This window comes from Pomacea canaliculata, linkage group LG1, assembly GCF_003073045.1.
Source record: "Pomacea canaliculata isolate SZHN2017 linkage group LG1, ASM307304v1, whole genome shotgun sequence".
Taxonomy (NCBI): domain Eukaryota; kingdom Metazoa; phylum Mollusca; class Gastropoda; order Architaenioglossa; family Ampullariidae; genus Pomacea; species Pomacea canaliculata.
In genome coordinates, this window is record NC_037590.1 from 7,656,610 (window position 1) to 7,672,090 (window position 15,481).

The window sequence follows — 15,481 nt, forward strand, 5'->3', positions numbered from 1 at the left end:
ACCGTGAAGATGAAAACAATCTTCGTCTTAGTCCGGAGAAAATGAAAATGGATGGTGAGCAGGGTTGAACTGTTGCCCTGAGGATAACAGAATCTCTACCCCTGTGGTATCAAATAGAGGACATGACTGCTGAGAGTTTTGACTGCTGTATTCTTTGCTGAGAAAGATAACTGACGATGAGAAGTCGTTTGATTTAGACATATAACAGATTTTTCTACTTTATCTTGGTCTACCTTTTCCTTCAATCGCGTACAAAAATTTTCTCTCTCATTGCCATTCACCAACCTCTCACCTGATGTTTCTGAACATTCTGGAAGGTGATCAGGGTTTGTTTTTTTTTTTTTTTGGCTAGGGTGGGTCACAAGGGGTATTGTTCTTTTTCGAGGGATAACTAATGTTTTATCATAGATGGCGCTGCATCATAATACAAAACCATGCATTCATTACTGTACACCATCACCGAGGGAGTGCGAACATAAATCGCGAGATAAGCACGCAGCTCATCACTCCTCGCCAGACCCACCATCTTGTCTTGCAAGCTCCTGGCTCCATGGCTGCCAGCAAGTCGCTTCTCGTCTTTCACAGGCATCCCAAAAATCTTCCACGTGTGCAGAACCACTCTTCCACAACATGATTCAGGGCCAATATTATCGTACATGCAATCCCACCAGGCCTCACCTTCGCTAAATTTCCAACTGAATCATTTGAAATCCATCCACCTTTATTCCGCAAGTCCGTGATAAACAGCACTTTCTATAGAATCTTCCAGGTAACCTGTTTGCCTGCTATTCTCGTGCCTGTTGGCAGGGTAACACTATCGTGTTGTTGTTTTTTTCAGTTCATGCCCAACCCGTTAAATAAGAAAAAAATGTATTAGTTTGAAATAAACAGTGTTAGAGAGAAAATGGGTTTTTTCCCCTTGAGTACAGAATTATCAAGGTCCTGAGGACGATCTCCTGCTGTACCTAATGTTTTCTGCTATTTTCCAGCAAACATGAGATGGTAAGAAGTGCATCAAGTCCTGCCACTGGCGTCAGAACATTTGTGTGACATGGTTGTGGTTCATATCAAAGCATACCAACATCTGGTGTATATCAAACTGCCTTCCCCCTTCACAGAAAAAATTAGTAGGTAATAAAGCAGACGATGCTGGGCTCTTAGTGTAGTGACTGTAGAAAGACGAACACAGTCTGTTTGCTGATGAGTTTCACAGAAAGATGTGGAAGATGGAAGAGGAAAAGTTGCTGTTTGGTGGTGGAAGAAGTTGAAATGAAAGTAGTGGTTGTTGTTGTTAATGGTGCTGCTGAAGAGAATGATGATGAAAGAAGGAATGAGAGAGAGGGAGAATTAATTTACCTAAAATGTCTGACATGTTAAGCCTTTTCAACGGTTTCTGGCATCATGACTTCCTTAGATAATCCTTGGATTCATCTCTTCTTATTTTAAAAAAAAATTATGATTACATTCTCTTCTCCTTCACCACCGCCATAACCATAACCTCAACCACACCACCACCATCACCACCACCATCACCATCATCTCAGCAGGCGCCGCTGCCAGCTACCTCCACTGCCACCACAGCCGTCGGTGCTCTCATTGCCTGGCGCGGGTCTCTCCCCCTCCCTTGTCTGCAGCTGGCATTGATGCCCCAGTGACGTCATTGGCTTAAAGAACGAGGGCTGTAAGAAGATCGCCTGCTGAGTTCATGGCGTCATGTCATCATAACTCCAAATCGCAGGAGGAGGGCGCTTGTCCAATCATAACTGTTTTAATTTCCAGTGCAACCGAGTGATCCAAGGGTCAGGACACGGAGGGTAAAAGTGCAGCTGCTACAGATGATGATGATGATGATGATGATGATGATGATGATGATGATGATGATGATGATGATGATGATGTCTGCAGCCAGAGACAAATATGCAGTGCCAATAAAAATGTTTTAATGACTAAGAAATCCTTCCCTTCAATAATAAAAAAAATAAATTGCACACGACTGAGGGGAGAAAAAAAATCACAAAAAGTGAATATCACCAAATGGCGCATGATTTCCTAAAGTTTCTGTCTAGATGCCAGGCATTCCTCGCTAGGTGACACACATCTCTTGCCTCTCTTCAGATAATATGCTGCAGCCATTAACGGCCGCTGACTGCAGCGCCGAGCAGCGGGCTTCTAAGTGAAATAATAGACGTACTTAGTGGTAAATGTTTGTGTCAGTGACAGTTCACAGTGCCAGCCTGCGTCTGACACAGATTTATTTTTCAGCAAGAGAGTCCTGTGAGCCCTGAGCATGCGCAGACCCTGCAGAGCCATTAAGAGGGATAAGCAAGGCATACGTACTTGCCTCCCCTTCTTAATTCACTTTGTGCCATAATGCGATCTTCATGAGGGAGTTATCCGCTCCTTTACACTCGATGGTCCGAGTGTAATGTGGTATTGAAGCTACCCCGAAATGACATTTTTAATACTAGCTTACCTTAACTGAAAATTAAAAACGAATTGAAGATTTATTTTCTTTAAATTTTAAATGAAAGATTTTGTTATTTGATATTCATTATTCTTACCTCAGTATTAAAAACTAATTGAAGTGTTTACTTTTTTAAAAATTTTGGATAAGAGTTTTGTTATTCGATATTCATTAATATTCTGTTAGTAAAGGTTTGTTCAAATGTACAAGTCAACAAAATAAAATTTTTAAATTTATTTCAGTTGATAAGATTGCACATTAAAACACGTAGCAAGCCTGACAGTTTATTTTTGGATTAAGTTTTATGTTTCTTTGCTTCTGGAATTTTTTTTCTCTCTCTCTCTCCTTTCTGCCTGAGCTACATGTCCGCCCACTCCAATCTCTCTTTAGGTTTTGGCAGAATGTGTTTGTCTACATGTCTACATGTCTTTCCACACCACAAAGCAGAAGAGTCTCTACATTATTTAATGAGAGAAGGAAACGCAAGAACTCTACCTCTTATCTTGTGTGTGTGTGTGTGTGTATTATGGGATATTCAATCATCGCGCTGAACATACTCGAGCATTTCTCAATTCGTGAAAAGAACTATGTTCATCCGATTCATATTTTTAAAACCACCAATGGGCGTGCACATCACTTGGCTGCATACAATTTAGCCAATCACAGTCAGCTTTATTCTGTTCAAGAGGTCAGAGTGACGTGGACAGTTTGCGCCACCAGGGGAATCGATTGAAGGCGAGCAGGTCTGAAGGGAGAGAACTCAGGAACACGGAATGGAAGCGGAAGTGGCCAGAGAAAACTGATCATGATCGGAATAAAGTCCGCAGGGCGCTCATCTCGTTCATCTCGAGTATTATTCAGATGGACTAAGGGGTGGATGAGTGGTGAGAGGGACACGTTGGGGTCGCGCGTAAGGTCAGTTTTATGTGACCCTGCCGGTTGACACTGAGTGAGAAGCAGGATGAATACTGCAAACTGTATTGTTCTGAAATTTTTATTTATTGTTTCCTATCTTTGGAAAGGGTTTCACTACTGACTGCGTCCATTCTTTCGGCCATTTTTGCATTCCGAGATAGTAATCTAGGCAAACAAATCTACTTCCAGACCACAATAGCAACAGGCTCAGTGATGACTCGTCACAAGGAGGCTAGGGGAGGAGGGGAAATCCCTGTTTAACGCCGAGTAATCAACTCAGGCTATTCACGACAATGGTATGCCATAACAAGAGAAGAAAAAAAATAGCACGCCGAGACGAGATTTGAACCCAGAAAAGCCACTCACTGTGTTGGATTCTTTTGATTATCCCGTTGCCTCATACTTTCGGTTAGTCTACTTCTGTGTGTGTGTGTGGTCTGTGTGAAGAGAGAGAGTGTGTGTGTATGGTCGTGTCAGAATGTTTGTGAGAGAGTGTTACTCTTTATGTGTGTGTGTGAGAGAGAGAGAAAGAAAGAGTTAAAGGGGAGACATAGACTGATGAGAGAAGTTTCTATATAAAAATGATCAGCAGCACAACAATAATAATGAGTTTGTAAAGTGCAAGATTTCCTAGAATCGTGTTGGATGCTTTAGCAACTGTCTGATTCATCCTTCACATTTCTTGTTGCCTGCTCCATCTACGTATTGGACAACCTTTCTTCAGTGCATCGGCATAACCTCGTTACGATGCCAATGAAATTGTCTGCCCCTGGTGCTGACTGTGCTTACTCGGCGTGATCTTCACTTGATCACAATCACCGAATTCCCGAGAATGTTGCTGCCTCTTGTGCTGCTGCAGGTCGGCCACAAGGAAATTTCCAGATAAGCGTCACGTGGTCAATCAATCATTCCAATGGTCTGCTGCTGGCATCTTTGAATACTTTTGCCAGATAAAGAGGGATGAGTCACTCCGACTCCTCTTCACCACCGCACAACTATCATGTAAAACTGTTTGGTTTCTCCTTCACCGATGACACCTCGTTGTGAGGAATTATTTTTACACGTCCTTCTCTCATCCGAATTTTTAGAAATACTAGTTTGAAGGTAAAGGTCGCACAAGGAGGAGTGACATGGGAGGTCCAGACAGGTGTTTCAGGAGGAAAAAACACTTTAGAAACATGTGAAAGGTTTTGTTTTTTTTTTTTGCTTCTTCTTTATTTTTATTTCTTCTTCTCCCCATGCTTAATGTGTGTTTGGATATTGTGGATTGACCGTTGTTACCATCTGACAATCCGTGAGCAGAAAAACAACAGTTTGAGACAGCCACGAGGTGCGTGTGCCTCTCATATGCAAATCAAACCCTATTTGATAAACTTTTATTTTTGTTTGCAGTCGAAGTGTCCGCAATGCCACGTCTGATATTGACATCGCAAGATCCAGTTCCGTCGATTCCAGAGGTTTGGCGAAACCCGATCTCTTTTCTCCTAAACAGCCATTTCCTCACGAACTTGCCGGAGCTGCGAGAGTATTGTCTTCTGTTCAGATTTCATCGTTCTTGGCTTCTCCTCGATGAGGTCAGTTATTCGATCGCCACCAAAAAAATCGCATCACGCGAGACGGCGAGAAGATTCGTCCATAAATGTGTCCGTCTGTGTTTTTAAATCGTAAAACAATACGCACGCTCAAGAAAGTGCTGGAAGACATCTTTTGTGATTTGTGAATGTGAGGCAGAGACAGACGCAACCATAGACGGGGTGGCTTGGTGTGATTTGTGAATGTGAGACAGAGACAGACAGAACCATAGACAGCGTGGCTTGGTGTTGAGAACTCCCACACCAAGAAAGACTGAGGAAGGAAGGCGAGGAATAGGTGATTAGTATGGTTGCAGACAGGATGGATGGAACGAATACTGGCAGAGAGAGAGAGAGAAAGAAAAGAAAGAAGAATAGCGGTAATCTGAACGATAGATATTGTATTGCCTGTGGACTTTCTTTTTTGAAGTAAATGTGTGTTTTGCGTGTTTACATTGCCAGTGAGCAGGAAGATATTCACAGATTTCAGATGTAATATCCCTCCCTTCACACACACACACACTGCTTTACTCATTTCTTGCCCTGTTCTCTCATTCTCTCTCTCTCTGTGCGATGGATGCTGAGGACAGACTTTGTCCTTCATGTCTTCACGGCATCTGCTACAAGAGAATAGCGAACAGACAAAGAGCTAAGAAAAGGAACACCATTTATTCACTCCATTTAGTTAATTTGCGGTAATATATCTTGTTTCCTTTCTTTCATTTGACTATAATATTTTTTAGTTAAGCCGCACGTTTCCCATCTTCATTTAGTTTTCATTCATTCCTTAGCCTTGTCCTACTTTTGGTTTTTGCTTTTTTCAATCGACCCTGTTTACACTCCCGTTTCCCTCTTTGTTCTTCTTTCTTCGTTATTCTATTCTTAATTTTTGTTTTGCTTGTTATTATTGTTTTTTTCTGCCGCCATCAGTTTAATAACCAGAGGTTGAACGAGAGAAGCGCGCTAGCTCAGAGTAGAGACAGCTTGAACCATCCCACCCTCCGTGAGACGAATTTACAGCCCAGACATCGTGAAAAATATGGCTACCCAGTTTTTTACGAGCCTTAGAAAATAACATAAAAGGAACAGGGAAAGGGACAGACAAAGAAAAAAGGTATAGAGAAAGAGAAAACGGAGAGTAAAAACCGTCTTGTAATTACTACTACAATTTACAATCTATTTGGAAGATGTTTCGGAGGGCGGTAGGATCAGGGATCGCCCATGTACGTGGAAAGATTCCTCAGCAAGTGAAATGTGCCCTGAAGTGTCTGGAAACTATAAATGGGGAAACATAACCATTTTGGATCGCATGTCACGTGATATTTTAAATTGTCCATAATGTGTCACAGAAACTCTACTGGCGGCTGTTGTCAGTCCTTGTGGATTGTGTGTAAATGTCATCATGTGAGGTGAAGACATCAGACCCATGTCAAGCCTTTAACTGTTCAGCAAACTGCTTACAGGATGTCAAGCACTGCTTACAGACCGTCAGCCATCTTGCAGGATGACAAGGATGACAGAAAGTTTATTTAAACTGCTCTGTCAGACACTTTCCACTTACTTCTGAATGTCAAAAATCTTTTCTTAAAATTCTCTATGTCCCACAGTTATTATCAAGGCTAAATATCAGAAATATTTGAACCCACGCAACCTGCATATCCCAGAATACCTTAGTTGTGTCGGCATATCATGACTTGCCCGAAGATGTCAGAAAGATAAGTTCTTTCGGTGACTAAAAATCGGTTTTCCTCGCCCTATTCTTACATTTTTCCAGTCATCCACAAACCAATAATCTTCCTGTATGATAATTGAATTCCAATTAATTTTTTAAGTATTTATTAGTTATAGAGCAGTAATTAAGACAGAAGTGGACATCAAGACATCCCATGTATAAACTCAAACACTGCTAGCCAGGTTGTGGGTCGGGTGGAAGAATGAAAAGCACGTGCATATCAAGGGGAGGGAACTCAGGGTTGCTGACGGGAAGCAATCGTAAATTTCGTACGTGCACGTGCACTTTTCAGTTGGAAAACGGTCATCTCACTTGCTGCAAGTTCTCGTGATTTATCGTGATTTAACGTGAATTTTGCGAGATCTCACGATCACGTCTTTGGTAATTTATTCAAGGATCAGCATTTCCAGGCACTCGACATCTGCGAACAGCTTGTTTAAAGTAATTAAAACTCTGACAGGAATAGCAAAGGGTGCTTGCTCCATGCACCTGTTATTAATGGCGGCTGGTGTGGAGTCAGTTTTTATGACTGCATATCAAGCGCCGAAAAGATTTAACTGACAGCAGGTATCCGCTTCCCTCCACTGAAATTAATTGCTCATTTCCTCGTTACTTCTAATTAACTCAAGAAGCAAGCGCTCCAGACAATGTTCCAGCCAAAATGAATCAAGCTGAAGCTGTAAGTTTAAAGCAATGAGAACATTAACATTCATATCTCCAGCAGAAAGACATGGAGACACTAAATCACTGAAAACAGTGTGGAAAAAAAGGACAAAAATGAAAACAAAGGAACTATGAAATATATAGACCAGGAACCCTGTAATTTCTTTTTATAGCAATTGTAGCTAAATCAATCCAAGTGAGAACGAGACTAAATGGAGAATATTATATTATATATCATCATACTATGTATAAGGAGCCTCACACAAGCTGATGTTAAGATTTAACACGAAATTTTAGCGTTTAAAAAAATTGCCAGTAAGAAAAGACCAGAAAAATATTACAAACAAAGGTAATTTTATTAAGCTCTCTTAACCCACCGACTGAAATACACTGTCCCTTTAAGATGGTTGCAAGCCATCCAAATTCCAGATTGATATAAGCAAAAAGTATTTTTTAAAAACACAACCAAAAAATTGTAATTATAAATAAACTTAACCTCCAACCTCTAAAAGACTCAGAACAATATTCCAATATAAAGAAGTTGATATGTATCTAATGCTCAAGATGTAGTCTCTACATAACAATTATTATTGTATTTCAAGCTCAACAAGCTTCCAGCAGTAAGGTGAGGTAAGTACTAGGTAACATCAGGGACCAAACAACAGTGCACCTACTGAGAACTTGGCAAGCTTTCCTGAACCCCAAGAACAACTGGAAGACAACACAACAGTAAACACTGTGGTGTCATGCAGCAGCGACCCTCCTCCCCTCCTAACCCATTCCCCTCCTCTCCCCTTCCATCATTTTTACCTGTATTCCCCAACATCAACATCCCATACGGTGTGAGATCGCCTTACAGTTGAAGTATTTTCTTTTTCCAAATACAACTACTTCATGTAGAACATTGAAAATCATCAACAGTGTCCCACAGTCAAAGTCTAGTTGACAAAGTTAACTCCACATACAGATTCTTATTTTTAGAGATGTTTCCAGAAGTCACATTGCTATTTTTGGATTTTTTTTCCATCAGTCACATTCATATTTCCGATGGCCTATCACACAGGTTACTGTCATTTTCTCCTGTGCCAGGTTAAGGCAGTTCTTAACACGACTAAGTGCCTAATCGTCAAGCCACCAAAGTCCACACAGTTCCTGTCATACTTCATCTAATGTAGTGACAAACACATTGGACTTAGTTTCTTGACCAAATTTCCAATGAGCCCCTAAAAATATTAGTTTCTTGCGACCTGGATAAACACCTTTGCTAAACTTTGTCAAACATTTTCCCTATTAAGACAGGCCTTTACACAGTTCCACGATGTGAAGATGTTTTATGGACCAACAACAAACAGCACTTTGTCGTCAACAATAGGGAGCACTCTGACCAACACCAGAGAGCACTCAGTCATCTGCCGACGAAGGGACGAGTAGCATCAGTGCAAATTAAACAACAAACTCCAGGAGCCTGCCTCTCAGACACACAGACACACAGACACACAGACACAGTCTACTGCGAGTCTCGAGCTTTGCAGTCAGAACAAGACCACGGTTCCTTCAACACCAGAGACGCTAGCTGAGGGTCAACAACCTGAAGATAAAGCGCGTGAGATGCGGCGGTTAGAGAATCTGCGTCACTCCAGTATTTTTAAAATGTTGGCCCGGTCAAGTGCACTAACTGCCAGGCACGTTCAAACTGTGATAAGCGAGACAACTTGTGAGACAGACTTACCATCTTTTTTTTTTTAACCTGGGGCTTTGCAAGAGACGGTTGCAGACTTTGTACACATAGAAATATTTTAACACATTCTAATTTACGTTTAAACATAATTTAAAGCTTTTTTTAGTTTTCAAAATATAAAACATTTTTTTCAAAAATACAGCATATTACGAAACTTAATATTATTGCGATTATCAATAATAATTTCCTTGACTTCTCAGAAATGGATTTCCTTTGCCTCTTAAGAATGAGTTTGAATTTTTCTCCATGCTAGAAAGTAATTTTTGTAATTTGGGTGAATTCAGTTAGAAATATCGATTACTCTTAGTAATAGTTTGTATCACTTTAGATACAAGACCTAACATATGAGAAGTATCATTAATTTTTAAGTTCGTATTTGTAATTGGGCTTTAGGCACTCCCTCCATTCTTGACTTTTGATTTATTTTCGATCTTGTTTTACCTTTGCCACCACACAGAGAGAGACAGAAGGAGAGAGGGAGATTTACCAGTATCACCAGGACCTTGAGGAAAACCTCATTAAACAAATCAAGGAAGATAGCCAGAATATACAAATAACAGCCAAAAAATCAAAAGAAAGATGAGAGTCAACATACCGAGGAATTAGAGGATGCTTTAGACAGCAAGACTCTCAAAGTACATCTTGGACAGATGGGAAAACTCACAGAGGATAGCCAGAACACCCAAAAGACACACAGAGGATAGCCAGAACATCAATAGAGACAGAGAGGATAGCTCGGACAGCAAGGAAGACGCAGGCAGGATAGCCAGGCACCCTGAAGACTCCCACAGCGGCCATCATCGATTGTGCAGGGCGATGACGCTGGACCGGTGCCCGTGGAGAGAAATTGGCTCCGACTCCTTCCCTCAATCCTATTTCGGCCTGGGTTTTCTTCCAGCTCCCCTCCCCCTCATTCCAAACACCGGCTCTTGCTCATGCGTACTGGCCGTGGGTCCACGCTTAAATTTGTCGATTCTGTTTGGAAAAGCAGGAAGTGCGTCATGGCGCTTCGGCAGGGGCCCTTAAACTCAAATGAAAGCAGGCGACAGGCGGATTCTTTTTAATTCTTCGTGTTGTCTCAAGCCGTTGCCAAATAGTAAAACTAAAATTAAGACAGGAGGAGATTTTCATGTCCTCTTTTAGCCGGTGTTTAACGCATGATCGTGGGGGTCAGTCATTGACGTCAAGTACGCAAATAAAAATTTTTTAAATCCGATTCCACGAGAATTTTTTTTAATTTGCATGCTTTTGCCTCGTGTAGCAAGTCTAATTCAAGACAAAAAAAAAAATGTCTGTCATGTGTTTGGATTTTTCTGGAGATTTGTATTGAGATAGGAAGGTTCAAGTGGTCAAGGAGTTTTTGTCCGGAGGTCCGGTCCTTAAGGCAGCCTGCATACAGCACGAAGTCACGACTTCCGATTGGATGACTGGTGAGGGGCGAGCAGTCACTGGAAATACATCGAAGTTGATCAGCTCAAGGCCGGGGCAGCAACTTCGGTTCGATTACCTGCAGCGGAAGTGGAGACAGAAATTTACATTTGGCGATCGTCGATTCTGATCAATGTCTTTACGAGTCGACCAACGACGGGAGGTCGTGAAGTCATCTTAACAAGAGCCAGGGGCCATAACTATGGACTGGAGGGGAAAATTATCCTGGTGGTAGCAACAGACCTGAAGAAAAGCTCTGTCTTCTAAGTGCAGTCTTTTGCAGCCGTCCCAGGTCTCCACACAACCTGGAAGGTCTTCAAAGGCATCCGAGGACGTTCATGGCGCTGCTCCGTAGTTGAGAGTTAGTCATGAAAACTTCAGTCGCCAGGGATGTGTACATGGAGGATGGCTGGCTGTCCTCCCAATGAAGATGTCACCCAGATTGGTAGTTGTCCTCTAGTGTTCTCTCAACAATTGCATGTATCCGTGATGTTTAATCTGTTTCAACTAACCCTAATGTTGCCTTATTTTCCACGACAATATTTTTTTAAGTTTATTTTGAAAGAAAATGTCTTTGTTTATATCTTAATTCAATAGTTGTTGGGAAGGTGAGGGAAAATGAAAAACGATGTGATTGTCACTTTGCATCAGCGTTGGGTGTTACAGGACCACGTGACCAGATTCCGCTACCCAGTGTATGAAAATCCATGTCCGACACCACAATTTGTAATTTGTCCACGACCACAAAAGCTTACGGTAACCCATGCAAGTACTTTTCTACACATAGCCGCCATATTTCCAAAGTAACTACAAAACTACAGAGTTGTTGGGAAAATTTGTATTTCAGCGAAACGAAGACACCTGTCAGCAGCTTTAAACTGAGTGTGTTCTAACGGCACCCGTTGTTTCGATTAAGTATTTGGTGATAAAATCTGATAGTTTACCTCCAACATGTAGCTGCTTTTCATTTAATCAGCCCGAATCTTCTAAGCAAACACATAAAAAAGTTTGTCATGCTCAGGTCGGAGGGTCAGGCCAGACTCCGCAAAGCCGCTAACATTCGAGATAAAGTCGTTTGCCTCTCCGAAGATGCCGAGTGTCAGACAGCCCAAGGTCAGCTGCCAGGGAGGACGACTCGACTGCAACATCTATTTTTAGCTTCAATCTTTGCTGGAGATGGAGCGAACGGACGAGCAACCCTGCATGTCCGCACCCACCCACGCACGCGCGCACACACATCCACACACACCGAAACGTGCGCGCGCGTGACAGGCCAAGAATAAAATATACTGGGACTCTACAATACTTATAAATAAAACATAAATATAGAACAGTCGAGAGACAGGTGGGAGGTAGAAGATGGGTAGATAGTGTGGAAAGGTCAGTGATATTGTTGAAAACTTCACAGACGTCAACATCCACTTTTTAACACTCATTGAGGAGGATGCAAGGAATGTTAGCAGCTTTCTGATTGAGATAATTGTAAGCAACTGTCGAGAGAAGTGATGTTGGTTTGTGAACCTTCTGTCGCCTGTGTATTACGTGCGACTGTTTACTGGAGAAAAAGATGGCAGCTGTGGGCACAAGTAAGCAACAAATGGCTGAATGGTAGAGACAACTGAAAATGGTTGATAGAGTTTGTTTGTCCAAACTTGCAGGTAAAGCCAAGTGAGGATGACCGAGAGGGCAAACTTAATGGAATGGTATCAAATACGAAAAAAAAAAAAATATGAATAAGCATTATATTTGGCAAAACGTGAAATACTTATGTTGCATATGAACACGTGTCAAAGAAAAAACCTAAACAAAATGAGATCATCCCCCCATCACCTCCTTTAAAACAAATCCCACACATTTTTTTACGGGATCGGATGTTCTACCTTTCTACCAATTATCAACCTTCCTACCCTGAAATTTTAGAAATAATTAGAAACATGGAAGCATGCAGCTTGGTTTGTCTGTCTGTTAGCGTGACATGAAATAAAAAGTACAGGTGAGAAAACAACTGACCTGCGTCGCTGGCTTCCTCGCCTCCGGCTCTTCCCTTCTAAGCCCACCTGCCGGTTCAGCTCACCTTCTGTAGCAAGGTGCGCGGGTGTGCTGCATGCGAGTGCAGCGTGGGTCTGCGTGCACGGGGCCAGCCACAGGACCTGCCGTAGCGCGGAGCTGTGGCGGTACAGCGGCGGTACAGCGGCGCACAGCTCGCATCTGACAACAGTGTGGTGTGCAGCAGGCGGAGGTGGCAAGAAGGCACTGGCACCACCACATCCCCATCACCACCACCACCACCACCCCCCACACACACGCCACCCACCACCACAGGGGCGCGTGGACCACGTGGTCGCAGGAAATTGACCAGCGCACGCGCAGCTCGCGGCATCTCGCGAGAACGTGCTGCAAGAAAGGGTGCAACGAAATAGTTCTGTAGAATTAGGAATTTGGAATCGTGTTACAACTATCATGAATAACAGATATGGCCATCGCTCTCTTCTCCTCACCATTTGTTCGTTCTTTCTTTCGACGCTTGAGTATTTTTTTTTTACCCGAACCACCTTCCTTTATATCATCTCGTTTCGTCAAAGAAGTGAATATGCGACGATTTCTTGCATTCCACCCTTATGGTTACAGAAAATGTGATTATCCGCTTCTCTCACAACCTGAAATGTGACCGCTTTGCATGTAGGGATGCTAGGTTATATGTGGCACATTAAGCCCACCCACCTCTTCCTTCACCGCTTTCTCCTTCATTTTGTCCTTTCCCTTGAACACACAGCCCACACATTTAAATGTATTGAAATACTTTGGGGTCCTGGGTTACATAGCAACAGAACATTGTAAAAGCTGTCCATCACTTACTCCAATAATAATAACAACAATAGTGGAGTATATTGTGCAGAATACCTTATTGTCTGATTCATGGGATTTTACCTGTAGATTCCATCTTGTTTATAGCACCCGGAAAAAAGAAAGTGCAGCTGCCAATTGAAGAAAGCAGTGCGGGAAGAATAATTATAATTATACAGTACAGCAGACCATGCTATCAGATCTTTGTTGTCTTCTTTGTGGGATTTAACCTATAAATTTGTATCGTGTTTCCTTCTGGATTTTTTCGTTATGCTTTCTTCTTTCATTTCTTGTTATGCTTTATTTTTTTCATTCGTTTCCTATTTCGTTTTAGCTGGTGCAGAGGAGCAACGGTTACCGCCTTTCACCAATACAAATGGGACTTATTATCCTGGGTTCAGATCTCCTCTCAGACACGCTTTTTCCTTCTCTGCATGTGGCATCTGTTTATAGGGCTGGCTGGCTGCCTTTGCCGTGATGTAGTCTTAGTTGCTGACTCGGCATAAAACACTAATTATCTCCCCTCCATATTCTTTGGGTTTTGTTTTCCTTCACTGATCACGTGATCCACGATACAGCAGGAGGCACCATGCTGTGAAGATGCTAATCTACTAACCCTCGGACACCGAGAGTAACTGTCGCTGAAAACTCATCGATAATTCCTCTTTTCCCAATGAAAAAGAAAATAAAGACATCGATATCCACCGGTGTAGCTTTCGCTGCTGTATATGTTTATCTCATTGCGAACGTCAGTGGCGACACGTGGTGTTGTGTGCGTGAGTTGAAAGGTCAGCAGGGTCAGAAAACTGTGGTGGGGGATGATGCTGATGCTGTAAGGAAAGGGACACAATCTGCTTTCAGGTTGCTGCTACTTCTGGCACTCAAAAACATGACCAAAAAAAGACAAAACAAGAGAGAAAAAAATAGATAACGAAGAAGGGAAAACAAAGACATGACAGACTTTCCAAACACTAGAATATAAAGAACGAGAAAAAACAAACAACAACAAAGAGTGTTGTGGGTGTCTAGAACGGATAATAACTAGTTTCTGTTTTTAGCTATGGAGGGTTCAGTGAGTAAGGATTGTGTGATCGCCACAGGTGATAAACTAAGGAAACAAACCCTCGCACACCAGGTGGAAAATGTTTATCTTCGCTTTTGCACTTCAGTTTTTTAAAATGGAAGTTATTGAGCATGGTGAGACGGACAGCTGGTGCAACTATCCGCATGGACGCAAACAGTGACTCGCTAAGATGTGAGGGAATGATTATTATTGGATTTATATATCAGATTTCTCCCACTATGAGGCGAGCTTAATGCACATAACAAGATACAGGTAACACTAGGTATGACAGAGACGAGCTCCACAATCAGGTAAACATACAAACATACAAACACAGGGAGCAGGTTCACCTCCATTATAACCTGTCGTGTATGTGGTACTGCGGTACTGTGGTACACCCAGCGTTGCAGGACTTACTGTCACATTTACATTGTTTATTGTTTATTCCTTGTTGTTCCTCTGATGAGGAACAGCCAGCGGACCCGGTTGTGGGCAGCCACCCCTCAGTTGGGCCCAGGTGCCTCGCTCTCTACTGTTCTTTTCCAAGTCTGCTTTGGTCTCCCAACTCTCCTCTTCCCCTGAGGGTTCCAGTCAAGTGCCTGCTTGGTGACATTTACATTGCCTCCAATATTTACTTAGCCCCCTGTTGCGATGCTCACTTAGGACAGAAATACAAGTTATTTAGCCTCGTGAAATTGCTTTTACACTGCAGGGAACTGAGACTTACAAATGATGAAAGACAAACATTAGAGCCCTAGCCTAAATTAACCCTACGCCTACTTCATTTATGTATTCATTTTTTTTTTCTCTCTCTCTTTTTCTCTCTCAAATTGAACTGTATGTAAATCAAACTTAATCAAACAGCTAATTCAACACCTCCCTTACACAACAGGAAATTTGTTGTTTGTTGTGTCTGCAGTTATTTGCATATCTTGAATAACCTGCTGTGTCTGTATTGTCGCAGGCTTTGCAAGGAGCACGGGGCAAGTACTCGCCCGCGACAGCTGGCAACAAACAACTCAGCGCTGAGATCATTACTTTCACCTGTATCCTCGTAATCACT

General features: G+C 42.2%; 1 protein-coding gene across 1 annotated transcript in view; it reads right to left on the reverse strand.

The window, feature by feature from the left end:
* The window catches only part of LOC112565405, a 25,172-nt gene extending 12,366 nt beyond the window's left edge, over positions 1 to 12,806 (reverse strand). Inside the window, exon 1 of the mRNA XM_025240846.1 lies at positions 12,522 to 12,806. The gene's annotated coding sequence lies outside the window, so the exon portion shown is untranslated. The remainder of the gene's footprint in view (positions 1 to 12,521) is intronic.
* Positions 12,807 to 15,481: the final 2,675 nt, after the last annotated feature.